A 15,095-nucleotide genomic window follows, 5' to 3' on the forward strand; every position below is an offset into this window, starting at 1 on the left:
TCAGGATGCCAGAAAGTCCAAAATGCACCACCACAGGCCCCTCTACACCCATGGGAGTGGCCCTCATCTCCATGGCAACGGGTGCATATTGATTTTGCTGGTCCATTCATGGACTCAATGTTTTTAATAGCCGTGGATGCGCACTCGAAATGGCCTGAGGTCAGCAAAATGTCCTCCACCACCACGGAGAAAACTATTGCAGTCCTATGGACCATTTTTGCCAGGAATGGCTCGCCAGAACAGATTTGCTCCGACAACGGACCACAGTTTGTGTCTGAAGAGTTCCAGAGGTTCTTGAAAATGAATGGGGTAAGGCATTACACATCCGCCCCGTATCATCCAGCCACAAATGGATTGGCTGAGAGGTTCGTACAAACCTTTAAGAAGGCAATAAAGGCTATGTACAATGACAACATTCCGCTGCAGCACAAGGTGGACAATTTCCTGTTCGCCTACCGGAATGCAACACATGCAGTCACCAACCAGGCCCCAGCCATGATGTTCTTTAACCGAAGGTTAAGATCTCGCCTGGATTTGCTCAGACCAAACGTACGAAGAGATGTTGAGAGTAAGCAATTCCAGCACATCCATGAGAAGCCAACAAGGAGCTTCAATGTAGGGCAACCAGTCTTGGCCCGTGACTACCGAACAGAAAAATGGCAGCCAGGAACGATATGCACACGGCAGGGCCCACTAATGTACACAGTGGACGTTGGGGAGAGCATCGTGAGGCGCCATGCTGACCAGATCCTAGAGTCACAGGAACAAGTCAACCCCATGCCTCGCCCATACGTACCTGGTGATGAACCCGACGTACAGGTAGCATCTACCCCAGAAACAGTAGCATCGGAAGCTGATGAACCAACCGATGACAGGGTGGCAGAATTGCCTCCGCACCAAGAGCAAGACACTCGGGAAAGGCGCTATCCAGAAAGGATCAGGAAGCCTCCCCAAAGACTGAATTTATAAATAGACTATTTTCAGCTAATGTTGCATGTTAAAAGTGTTAATTGTAATTAGTTTGATATTTAATTGTTAAATGAGTGTTATGGTACTAAAAGGGGAGGAATTGTAATGTATGTACCTTTAAGGGGGGGAACTACTTTTTACAGCTCATGTATACTGTAGTACCAGCAGTGACCACACCTGTATATAACGTTGAGTAGTAATCTGTACAGTTCAGTTGCAGTCTGAGCCACGTTGAGTAAACACCGTTTGTACCGTTCTCCGCAGTCTGTGTCTGATTATACACGGATGTAACATATACCAAAGGTTGAGCTGGTTGCATGAGTCAGTGTCTTCAGAAAAACAGAGGGAAATATCATTTCTAAAAATCTTGCACCGTCATTACTAGGTTACTAACATATAAAATCTAGCACTTTGTTTGCTTGTTTGTACATTGATATGCAGCATTAGTGCGGCATATCAGAAGTGTTGTGTTGATAAAATGTTGCTTATCTAGATAACATTGTAAAATAAAACACAGAAAAAGTACTGTTGCTGACCTCTCTGTCCAAGTACTGCAGCACAATGTCTTACTGTTGCTGAGAGAGGACAATGGGCGATTTTGTTTTCATTCTAAAAAAGAAAAATGGTTTTGCCAAATACACTTTGCCATACAATCATTGGAGGCCAAATGGGCTTTGGCCACTAAAACCTGTGATCATTGTGGATTTAAATAATATAATTTTTTTTCACTTTAATGAAAGGGATAATTATGTCATCCGCAATTTGTTTGCTTCTTAATGAAATGGTTGAATTTTTAATGAAAATGTCACTGTGGTATTAGCTGCTCCACTGGTGCATTAAATGGGTGCTCTTTTCATCATTCATTAGACATTGATGCAGTAGCCAGATAGGCAACAAAAGACTGGATTCAAATGTATAGTTTAATTAGGTTTATTTTTTTTTAATGAAATCATTGAAACATGCACAAAATGTATGATAAAGGCAAGTATTATCAAAAATACTGCCAATTCTAGAGTGCTATTTGGGGAGTAAAAACATAAATATTGCTGCAACATTTTTATAATTTAACTCTTTGTCTTGAAATCTTTCAGAATTCTGGATTTGTTCTTTCGAATATCAGTTAAATGCCTTGCCATGGTACTCAGTTTTCCACTGGTCAGTGCAGTCAGAATATAAAAAATTCTCATCCCAATAATGTCCTTGCATTTTGAACTATAGAACCTACTCACAGATCTGTTCCAGTAATTTGCTTAGGGCTCATTAGCTTGTGTTGTATCCGTATGTTAATGAAGACCCGGAAAGCAGGAGTTGAATTAACAAGTGTTTACTGAACAAAGTCTGGAGGTGAACTAAACTATACAAGACGCTATACAGGCTTATATACCCGAGTGGTCACTACCGGTACTACAGTACACAGGGGCTTCAAAAAAACATAGTTCCTCTTAAAGGTACATACACCACAGCTTGTATTACAGGCATCCAGCTTTAAGGGAGTAACTCAACTTACAGAATGCTGCATGCAATTACTTCTTTTGATAATATACATTATGACACCGTTCTTCCAAATACTTTTCGAGAGCTTACCAATTATGTATATAGTTATATCTTGTTTAGTACGCCACCATGAGCAAAATGAACTAAGATGAGGGATTTCAATGAAAATATGAACTACCAATTCACACTGTAAAAAGCTGAAGTTTTTGGATTTGAGATACGCATATTAAAAGATTTTCAGTGATGCTGTTATTTTCAGCATATTTAAGATATGTATATTATAAGTTTTTCAATGTGATGCTTTAAGCATTGTATTGAGTTTGCATCAGAAATTACGAGGGGTGGTACCCTGTTACAAAGCTATAAGAAACTTGCAGTGATTGGATGAACATTATCTTTGCATAGAGGGCCGATTTTCTGCAATATACGCTCCCGCTGCAGAACCTTACCTGCATGACCAGGAGCGCATATCAAGAAATTCTGGGCAAGCTCCCATGATTCCTTCTGTCCATTAAACCAACCTTTGGAGAGTATATTGCATCTTTTTATTTTGCAGGACCAGATCTATTTAGTAGTATATAGTTAGTAATCTAATAAATAGGGGCATGGCAGGGCACCTCAGTCTCGTGGAATGCACTTCCTGTGCCATGTGGGAAGTCCAGGATGCTTCTCGTATAGGAAGTGTCATCAGCTGGAGGAGCTCGAGCTCCGGGTTTCGAAGCTTCAGCAGCAGTTGGCGTCACTGCAGTGCATCCGTGAGGCTGAGAGCTACGTGGATCACCTCACAGCTTTAGAGTTTGCAGGCAGAGAGGGAATGGGTGACCACCAGACAGACAGGGAGGATCAGGCAGGTAGTGCAGGAGTCCCCTGAGTGCATCTCGCTCTCTAACCGGTATTCAGTTCTGTTGAGGGTGATGGTTCCCCTGGGGAGTACAGTCAGAGCCAAGTCCATGGCACCATGTGTGGCTCAGCTGCATAGGTGGGGGAGGAGGAAGGTCAGAAAAGCAATAGTGATAGGGGATTCAATAGTTAGGGGAATAGACAGGTGTTTCTGCGGCCGCAGACGTGACTCCAGGATGGTATGTTGCCTTCCTGGTGCCAGGGTCAAGGGTGTCACTGACCAGCTGCAGGACATTCTGAGGGGGGAGGGTGACTAGCTAGAGGTTGTGGGCCATATCAGTACCAATGACCTCGGTAGAAAGAGGGATGAGGTCCTGCAGGCAGAGTTTAGGGAGCTTGGAAAGAGATTAATAAGCACAACCTCAAAGGTAGTAATCTTTACAGCCTTTTGAGATTGTTTTTGGAAAACAGAGAGGCAGGTGACAAGGCAGCTAGATTTAGGGAAAGATGTCCAAGGACAGGAGCAGATGGACTGACAGAGTGGTCACCAATGGTGAAGTGGGGAATGAGGAGTAATTCAATGTCGGAGGAGTGGAGGGTGTGTGCAGCCACATATGACGAGAGGGAACTGTTGAGGTAGAGTAGGGCAAGGCCTTGGAGGGATTTAAAAGCAATAACAAGCACGCTGAAGACAAATTAACTTGGGTGCACAAAGCCAGTGGAATTTGTGCCAAATAAAGGTGGATGTAGTGAGAATGAGGGACTTTGAAATACAGGTGACAAAATTTGTCTCAACATTCTGAATGAATTATAGTTTATCAAAGTCAGAAACAAGGGAGTCAGCTAGGAGAGTGTAAGAAAAGGTGAGTTTCATGATGATAGAGATACAAATTAGAGTTTTGCCAGCAGTGGGGAGAGGTAGAGATGGGTGTGGACACTATTCAAAACCCTTCACGGCCTTGTGTTTAAATCCCTTCATGGCCTCACCACTTCCTTGGGGCAAAATTGGATCGCACCCCCTTTGGGGCGCTAACTTCGCCGGGACGCTACTTTTAGTGCCCCCAAAAAATTAGCGCCCAGCGCCTGAAATTCACTGGTAGCGCCCCAAGAGGGCGGCGGGCCGCTACTGGAATATTGCGGCGCTATGTGCTGCAGCGTCACACTCTGAGGCACGTCGCGCCGCACCGCAGTACTGCAGGCCTTCCTCCCCAGCTGGGCCACCAGGGATTGGAGTGTCGGCAAAAGAGCCTGGCACTCAAGAGAAATGCTGGGCTCATGGAGCGCAACCAGCACTCTGCTGGGGGGCTTCACAGGAGGCCAAGGACGGCAACAAAAATGGCTGCCCGGCCCTCCCCTTTAATTTGCACCGCCCCGGCCGCACGTCCGCCCCCTTGATCCTGTTGGACATAGCGTCCGACAGTAAGTCAAGGGGCGCTACCGAAGATTGCGGCCGGGGTGCGAGCGGGGCGCTGCACACAGCAATGATGTCATTGCCGGAGGCACAGCGCTGCGGGGCGCTAATGGTTACCGCCGCCACTAGCCTCCCGCTGAATTTCACAGGAGGTGTTAGCGGCGCTGCACCACGCCCTGGCGCTAGTTGCTTTGCACCCCGTTTTAAGGCGCTAACAGGAAGCGCAAATCAACCAAATTTTTCTCCCAGATCTCTGTAACTTCCTCCAGCACTAGAACCTTCCAAGAGCTCTACGTTTCTCCAACTCTGACCTCGTGCATCCCCTGTTCCCTTCTCTGTATGTATTGTGCTCTGTCTATCACTACATATTCCAATAATATGCAGTGAAATCACAATGTTAGGTCACCACCATCCTTCTGCACTGATTAAATCAAATGACCAAAGTGAAAGAAACTGAAATTTATGGCACAAATACAAAATGCTACCAATTTTGGACAGGATTCATATGGCTATTATGAATATATAAACTGAGTTGACAAACTATAAGGAACCCATGGAACATTTCTTAATTGACATCATACTCTAATTGTGGTTTTCACCACGAGCAGGTCCAGATGTATTACTGAAACAATTCATCACCTTTTTTTATGCCTTGCACCATAAAGATAAAATGTAGTTTTCTTTTTGCCATCAGGTATATATTTTCATTTGCCCGGCTAATTCGCATTCCACAATGAGGTAGAAGACATCCTCCATGAACACTTTAATAATTGCCTTTTAAATGTTAACTGTTGGCCTTTGATTTTTTGATTCTCAGGGTGTTTTATTCTGGTGCTGTTGTATTGCCGGAATTATTGTTCATATTGCAGTTTATTCCACTCATTTAAAAAAAGTTTGACACTTACTTCCGTGACCTTGACTTCAATTCAATGAAGACAAATGGTTAGATAAATGGGAAGAAAATCTCTCTCTCTATTACTGTTTATATATGATAGTTGTAAAATAATATAATTTAATTAATTATATAACAATATATAATTTTTAATACTTATCATAATTACATTTATATAGCACCTTAGTACTTAGTACTATGCTTCCAAATTGGCACCAGCATCAAACCTACCGCTGAAACCTACCAATTTGGAATCATAGTACTGGCATATTTAATCCTCCCGGCTGTCTTCATTTCTCTAGGCATGGCATAATCAAAAATATGTTCAAATCTCTTCAAGTACAACATGGTGGTGGTGGTGACATACTTTTGCACATGCATCCAAAAATTAAATAACAAACGTTTGTCCAAATAGTCTATCCATTATGAGAAATCATCTTAAACTAAGCATATCAGCTGCCTTTGACAATGTGGATTTAAGTACTGATACTGGATTACAGCACTAGGATTCAGTATAAGCAAGACACGTGATAACTGCAAAAGGTCCCAAGTGAAACGTTTCAACCATTTACAGGCGTAAAAGTGCTTCACAGTTGGACACAATTATCATTAGCTTGTCACTCAGAGAGCAAACATATTTTATAGACATTAGATATACATATTGAAAGATTGCACTGCAGTGCAGAAGGGATGAACTTCTGAGCAGTAGTTTAAGCACAATGTCAGAATTTGAACTGTATTTGACCTGTGCTATTTTTGACTCGAGCCTGCTTGATGTTGTTTCTCAGTGTAAGGTGGAAAATATTTGTTTTTTTCAATTACCTTGCTCAGCATCAATATGAAAAAAACTGTTAGAAGGTAATTCAATAATTAAAGGTATATTTGCAAAGACATATTTTCAGCTAAGCATGTCTGTGCAAATGTAATTTTAAAGGAGTGCACACCTATAAAATTGTAACCTGGCAGCAACAATGGCTCCAGTCAGTCATATCAGAATTGATATTAATATAATTGTACCTAATCCATCAACCCAAAATAGTAAACACTCATGGAACAAAACATGTTGTGTAGCGAATTCACATTGGAAAGTTTAATGGGAGTCAGAAATCAGTTTCTGGATTGGTAGCTGTATTACTGTGGATTTATTGCCATTTCTCATCTCATCTAAACATGCAAGGGCAGTGGTTACTACCAGAATAATGAAAAGGGAAGTACAACAATAATTAATGGGCGTGAGGGCAGTCAGCTGCAATATCAGTGCTAAACAACAGTATTAAAGCCAATCTCACAATGTCCTGAATACCACCATGACACATTAAGACTGCATTTCAGAAACCTATCCCAATGAAATTCTTCATGCAGCACCAACTGCACAGAGGAGGAGCAAGAAGAGGAGTCATTTATGTTTGGCAGGACTTTCTAGACTCACTGGGATCTATTTTGACTTTTTTGCGACCGACTGGCAGAGCTACAACAGACTCCGATTTGCATATTAAGCAGACACCCAGCTGTTGTGAACAAGAGAGCTTGGCACTTATCTAAAGGCACAAGGTCACCACCAGATCTACCACAGTTTTCAGGCGAGAAATGAGTGGCCAGCACTTTAAAGCCTCCTCCACTATGTGTGAAGTGTTGGCTTTAGCTCTGATTACCTGGGCCAACTCCTTCCATTGCCAGTCAGCAGTTTTATTTGGGGCAAGCATCATTCTGTTCCAAAGAAGGTGTCCCTCCTTTGCCTGACTTCGCCCAGCAGCATCAATGTGCTTGGGAGCTCTCTGCCCTCTTGCAGATCTCACAGACATTATTGTTCACTAACATTTCAGCCCATCTTCCAATCTGGTTTCCCCTTTAAGCTGCTGCAGATCTTTAAATCCTGCATTGCCATGCTAGCTCCTCCCTCCAACCGCTCCCCACCCCAGTGAGATCAGCTCCAAATCAATGGCATTCCTGATCACTGGAGCTCCCCTGAATAGTTAAATCAGGCTATCCCCAGAGCTGATGGCAATGTCAGCCCATTTCACTTTTTTTAAATTTATTCACGGGATGTGAGCATCACTGCCTTTCCCTAATTGCCCTTGAGAAGGTGGTAGTGAGCCACCTCATGCAACTGAGTGGCTTGCTAGGCCATTTCAGAGGGGAGATTAAGAGTCAACCACCTTGCTGTGGGTCTAGAGTCACATATAGGCCAGACAGCAGATTTTCTTCCCTAAAGGACATTAGTGAACCAGATGGGTTTTTATGACAATCCGGTAGTTTCATGGTTACCATTACTGACTTTTATTCCAGATTTAGTTAATTAATTAAATATAAATTCCCTAGCTGCCATGGTGGGATTTGAAGTCATAGGGGGAAAAACTGGGTCGCGCCCCATTTGGGGCACTAACTTCACCAGGGCGCTACTTTTAGCGCCCCAAAAAAATTTGCACCCCCGCGCCCAAAATTCACTGGTAGCACCCCAAGAGGGAGGCGGGGCACTACTGGAAGCGCCCTGCTTCCCTCTTGGTGCGCTGTGAGTGAATATCATGACACTACGTGCTGCAGCGCCACACGCTGCAGTACTGCAGGCCTTCCTCCCTTATTAAAGGGGAGGGGCCTTGCGCAGTGCAAGCTGGGGCCCAGCTGGGCCACCAGGGATTGGAGTGCCAGCAAATGAGCCCGGCACTCAAGAGAAGTGCCGGGCTCACGGAACGCAGCCGGCACTCCGTGGGGGGGCTGCACAGATGGCCGGGACAGCAACGGGGGCAGGTGCTGGCAGGCGGCCGGCAACAAAAATGACCGCCCGGCACCTCCCCTTTAATTAGCGCCGCCCTGGCCGCAGGTAGGCCCCCCTGACCCTGTTGGGCATAGCGTCCGGTGGTAAGTCAGGGGTCGCTACCGAAGATCACGGCCGGGGCAAAAGGCAGGCACTTTCAAAACCTGAAACGAAACCTAACATGCATGAATCTGTGAAAGACTTTGTGAAGCCAGACAGCTAGGTAAACACAGAATATGCATTCTTCATCTTGGAACAGATCAAGTCAGAATGGGCCTAATCTTGAGGCCATTAAGTTTCTGCATACATAATCGGTAACAGCTCACAGTAGCCACCAAGCCAGGAAAAGGACAATTACATTTCATAAATAACAAACAGCCAGGATATTGGAGCCATTAAACCAGGAGACAACCGCCCCAAAAGCCGTTAAAGTGGATGACTGTAATCACTTTGGACGAGCCCGCCAAAAGTTAGACAAAGGACTGACCTGATTTGGCGTGCAGATAAGGGACGAAGAACCGGGTATAATTGTAGGCCCACCGGTAGCCAAGGTCTCTTGCCTCTTGCCACTTGCTCTTCGCTCTTGCCCCTTGCCTCATCGCGGGCTCTCTTCTCCCTCCTCGCGCCGCTCAACACCAAGGACGCCCATTACTACACCGAGGGCCAAACGCGGGAGGAGAACGAGACCCGATTCAATTACGCACAGGACTACGGGGCCATGAACGGGCAGATGAGACGAGACGAGATGAGACGAGAAAACCGGTAAAACCGATAAAGGCAGAGAAGGGCAGCGGAAAGACGCGTTGGGGGACAAACGGCCTAGTTATAAGCTGGCGTTTGATGAATAAACTGGCGTTCGAAGCATGGGTAGTAAAATCATATTGACAATATAGACCGCCAACCGAGCCCCAACTGTAATAAAACCATCGGCGACCAAACTGCCAGAAGAAGAAGACCCATCGCGACAAAGTACCCAACGAAGGCATTAACGGAGGAAAAGGAGGGTGCTTCGCACAAACAAATCCATCGCCGCGCCCTGCGACCACGTGACGATGACGAACCCCAAAGGACAACAAGAGTGAACCCCAGAACCCACAACCAGTTAATATCAACAGGTTTCGAATTGGTGAGCATAAATCCCTGGCCCCTCATAGCTTAATCTAGTTAGGTATTGGGGGTGGGATAAGGATAAGGGGATTTTAATGTGTTTGTTCCCTCGATGTGCCGTGTGTTCCCCATTCCCAAATAAGTGTATTGTTTTTATATGCCTGTAATTATCCTAATAATTCTCAGTATTGTGATTTTGTTTTGCCTTTAATAAAAATTACGGTTTTCTTGCACCGAACCAGTTGTCTACTCGATTTTCTGTATCACTGCCTGTACCTAAGTCCGGTGTCTAGAACCCAGGGGGTGTGGGAGCAATTCGATCTGCTCAGAGACAGTCAGGGGCAGAGCTGACTGGGCACACGCCAAAAACCCCCTACAATACATATAACAGTTTATGAGGGTTCTTTAGTGTTTGCTCCTTTAAGATAGTTGGGAGATTAAATGTAGTTGATACTTTCATTTTCCCATTCGAAGGTTTAAGTATTCTTTCTTATCCATTATCTAACTTTGTTTGAAAAGAATTTGCAAAACAAAATAGTGTCATATGGGAAAATATGTTGAATTATTGATATCAGGGTACCCGTATTCAGCTAACTGCCAATTCCCTGTGTGTAACAGGCTTGTGTGCTCTGTTATCAGGCTATCAAAGCTCCTCATCTTTCACAGCTGATGCATTTGATCTTCTATCAGATCCACAACAATGTTGTGCTGAGTGGCAGTTTTATGCAAGAAACAGTATATTATAAATATTCTGCAAACCTTTTTGGGTGTACTAAAGAGTACCTCCTGAGATATTAGTTACACCTTCAACGTACTCAAAGTACATTCTGCAACTGTTTTGTTATTTGTTATGTCTGTGCTCAGAAAGGTTGCCAAGAATTAAATCTGGGAACCATCAACCATCTATCCAGAGCTACCACAATCATGTAATGCAGTGGATCGTGAGTCTGCTGTCATAGAATGGTAAGAAACAGGTTTCCACTGTGGTACTCTACACGGCAAATTTACAGGGAGTTTATGAGATGTCAACCAATTACCCACAGAGGGAAGTGGGCAAATCGTAAACTAGTTGTAATGTATATACCTTTAAGGGGGGAACTACTTTCTACAGCTCATGTATACTGTAGTACCAGCAGTGACCACACCTGTATATAACGCTGAGTAGTAATCTATTGTTTCAGATGCAGTTTGAACCACGTTGAGTAAACATCTGTTGTACCGTTCTCTGCAGTCCTTTTCTTATTATTACACGGACGTAACAGTGGCGACGAGCAAGTTCGAACCTACCTGCAACTCTGCATCACCTCCCAGTGATTCGCTCCTGGAGAACAGCGGAAGAAGGTCGAGTCCAGAAGCACGGGCGTCGACCACGGGCAACCACCCAGTTATCCAGCGGAGATTTGAGCATCGCAGGGGAGGCTGTCGAGAGCCAGGCTTGGCTTTCCAGTCACGGTGGTCCAGCGAAACGGGCTGGCAACAGGTACTGCACAGACCCTTCCCGGACAGCGATGGGCTAGAGCCCGACAGAGCGGCACAGAAAAAGTCTGAGCAGCGTCGACGGGGGACAGATAGAGGGCAGAGCGCACAGGGCGCAGCCGGTGTTCAGGACCGAGTGGCGTCAACAGGGGAGAGAGGTGAGAGAGAGCAGAGCGCAGCCAGTGGTCAAGGGCCGAGCAGCATCAACGGGGGAGAGAGGCGCGCAGGAAAACGCGAGGCGCTGCCATTGCCACGAGGACCGCAGAGAGCGGCATTGGCAGCAGCGCAGGAGCAGCGCATGAAACCCACAGGGCGTCGCCATTTGCCACGAGGACCGCCGAGAGCGGCGTTGGCAGCAGCGCGGGAGACGCCATTTTAAGCCGCAGCGGGGAAGAAAGAAAAGCGCGGGAGACGCCATTTTAAGCCAGTCTAACCACACCCAAAAATGCCGAAGAGTGGCAGTATCACAGCGTTCGACAATGAAGTCGAAGATTGGACAACATATGTCGAACGCATAGAAGTATACTGCAAGGCGAATGAAGTGCCAGATGACAAGAAAGCTCTGGTATTGTTGAATTCAATGGGTGCAAAAATGTATGGCTTACTACGAAACCTAGTAATCCCAGAGAAGCCAGTAGAAAAGGATTTTGAAAACATAGTGTCAATCCTACAGGACCACTTAAACCCTACGCCGCTGCTGATAGCAGAAAGATTTAAGTTTCACAAAAGGAACCAGCATAAAGATGAAAGTAATGCTGAGTATTTAACGGAACTGCGCAAGCTATCGAAACACTGCCAGTTTGGAACGGGACTAGCAGATACTTTAAGGGACAAGTTTGTGTGTGGGCTTCAAAGTGAAGGAACCCAGAAATGGCTTCTATCAGAAAAGGATCTTACGCTGGACAAGGCTTTCAGCATTGCAGTATCACATGAAGCAGCAGCACGGGGCACTGCAGAGATACAATGGAGACCGCAAGAATATGGCACAAATGAAAGGTCATACGGAACAGTGAGGTGCTATCGCTGCGGCAGAACAACACACGACCATAAGGATTGCTGGTTCAAGGACAAAGTGTGCAGACAGTGTGGAAAAGTAGGACACACAGCAAGAGTCTGCAGGTCGGGAAAGAAAACCAGCAGCAAGAAATCTCCACAGGAGAAGTACAAGAAGGTACATAAGGTGACAGAGAGTAGTTCAGATGAACAGAAGAGTGATACAGACTCCAGAAGCAAGGAGCTGGGTTGTCTGAAACTACATAATGTGATCAAAACGGAGGATCACCAAACTATCTGGGTCACGCTCAAGATAGCAGGAGTCCAAGTGAAAATGGAATTAGACACAGGATCAGCCCTAACAGTCATAAACCGAAGGGACTACAAGCGCCTATTCTCACATATACCCTTGAGAGATACAAAGATTGTCTTGAAGACGTACACGGGGCAAAAAGTCTACCCCAAAGGAAAAATAAGGGTGAACGTTATATATAACGGTAAGGAAACACCAAAAATGGACCTATATGTATTGCCAGATGGAGGACCACCACTACTAGGACGTGAATGGATCCGGAAGATACAGCTAGATTGGCATTCCATACAAGCACTGACTGTAGATGCCAAAAAGGATGACGACGTCACACCTGGACGACTGTCAAAAATGCTAACTGATGCACAAGAAGTGTTCCAGCAGGGACTCGGAACACTAAAAAGGATAACAGCGACGATCAAAATAGAGGAAAATGCAAGCCCAAAGTTTTTTAAGGCCAGATCCGCCCAGCCATCGAAGCAGAGCTGGAAGGTTTGGAACATTCAGGAGTACTGTCCAAAGTGGACTGGAGCGAGTGGGCTACACCCATCGTTCCTGTAATGAAGAGGTCGTTGAGTAATACGCCTGGGGAACCAAAGAAGGTTCGCATCTGTGGGGACTTTAAGGTGACAGTGAACCTAATCCTTCACACTGTACAATATCCGCTTCCGCGGATTGAAGATATTTTCGCCTCGCTATCTGGAGGGAAACGCTTCACTAAGATTGATCTGGCCCAGGCGTACCTGCAAATGGAGGTAGAAGAAGCCTCGAAACAGTACCTCACGATCAATACTCATAAAGGTCTCTACCAATACAACCGGCTGGTGTTCAGGGTAGCATCAGCTCCGGCTATTTGGCAAAGGGCAATGGAACAAGTCCTGCAAGGGATTCCAGGGACCCAGTGTTATTTGGACGACATCCTGGTCACGGGCGAAAATGACAGTGATCACCTCGCCAACCTGGAGCAGGTGCTCACTAGATTGAAGGAATATGGGCTCCGAGCTAATCGCCACAAATGCGAGTTTTTCCAGAAGCAGATCTCGTATTGTGGCCACGTTATTGATAAAGAGGGGTTACATAAGTCCCCTGAAAAGATTGAGGCCGTAGTCAAGGCTCCAGCACCGGAAAATGTGTCACAACTGAGGTCGTTCCTCGGGCTGGTGAACTACTACCATAAGTTCTTGCCAAATTTGTCAACCGTACTACACCCACTGAACACCCTACTGCAAACGGGCTTTCCAGAAGAGCAAAGCATTGATCACATCAAAAGAGGTGTTGGCTCATTTCAACCCAGCACTACCAATTCGGTTGGCGTGTGATGCATCACCCTATGGCATTGGAGTGGTGCTGTCGCACAAATTCCCGGATGGCTCGGAGAGGCCAGTAGCCTTTGCGTCTCGGTCACTAACCTCAGCCGAGCGTAACTACGCCCAGATTGGCAGGGAGGCCCTCAGCCTAATGTGGGGAGTGAAAAAGTTCAATCACTATCTGCACGGGCAGAAGTTCACCTTGCTGACTGACCAGCAACCACTTGTCTCCATCTTTAATCCAAAGAAGGGCGTTCCGATGATGACTGCGCAACGGCTACAAAGATGGTCCCTTTTTCTAGGGGCGCACCAATATGAAATCATGTATAAGGGCACGAAACAGCATGGAAATGCTGATGGGCTATCACGCCTGCCACTGCCTACTGTGGAGGAAGCATCAGCAGTGGATCCTGTCGAAATATTTCAGTCGACTATAATTGAATGCTTGCCAGTAACTAACGCTGGTATAGAGAAGGAGACCCGAAATGACCCGACACTGTCTCGGGTATATGATTTGATGGTGAAGGGATGGCCAGCACATGGCGACTCACTGTTGCCAGCATTCTCATCCAGAAGAGAACAGCTGTCAGTATGCCAGGGGACCTTGATGTGTCGATCCCGAGTGGTAATTCCACCCAAGTTAAGGGAGAGAGTGCTCAATGAGCTTCACGAAGGTCATCTGGGAGGGGTGAAAATGAAAAGCCTTGATAGGGCTTGTGTGTGGTGGCCAGGGATCGATCAGCAAATCGAGGACCTGACAAAGAGCTGCTCAGGATGCCAGAAGGTCCAAAATGCACCACCACATGCCCCTCTACACCCATGGGAGTGGCCCTCATCTCCATGGCAACGGGTGCATATTGATTTTGCTGGTCCATTCATGGACTCAATGTTTTTAATAGCCATGGATGCGCACTCGAAATGGCCTGAGGTGATCAAAATGTCCTCCACCACCACGGAGAAAACTATTGCAGTCCTACGGACCATTTTTGCCAGGAACGGCTGGCCAGAGCAGATTTGCTCTGATAACGGATCACAGTTTGTGTCCGAAGAGTTTCGAAGATTTATGAAAAGGAATGGGGTAAGGCATTACACATCCGCCCCGTATCATCCAGCCACAAATGGATTGGCTGAGAGGTTCGTACAAACATTTAAAAAAGCAGTAAAGGCCATGTGCGATGACGACATTCCACTGCAGCATAAGGTGGACAATTTCCTGTTAGCCTACAGAAATGCGAAACATGCAGTCACCAACCAGGCCCCGGCCATGATGTTCTTTAACCGAAGGTTGAGATCTCGTCTGGATTTGCTCAGACCAAATGTACGAAGAGATGTTGAGAGTAAGCAATTCCAGCACATCAATGAGAAGCTGACAAGGAGCTTCAATGTAGGGCAACCAGTCTTGGCCCGTGACTACCGAACAGAGAAATGGCAACCAGGAACGATATGCACTCGGCAGGGGCCACTAATGTACACAGTGGACGTTGGGGAGAGCATCGTGAGACGCCATGCTGACCAGATCCTAGAGTCACAGGAACGAGTCAACC

This window comes from Somniosus microcephalus, chromosome 9 (genome assembly GCF_052327205.1).
Source record: "Somniosus microcephalus isolate GS21.2 chromosome 9, FLI_Smic_1.0, whole genome shotgun sequence".
Taxonomy (NCBI): domain Eukaryota; kingdom Metazoa; phylum Chordata; class Chondrichthyes; order Squaliformes; family Somniosidae; genus Somniosus; species Somniosus microcephalus.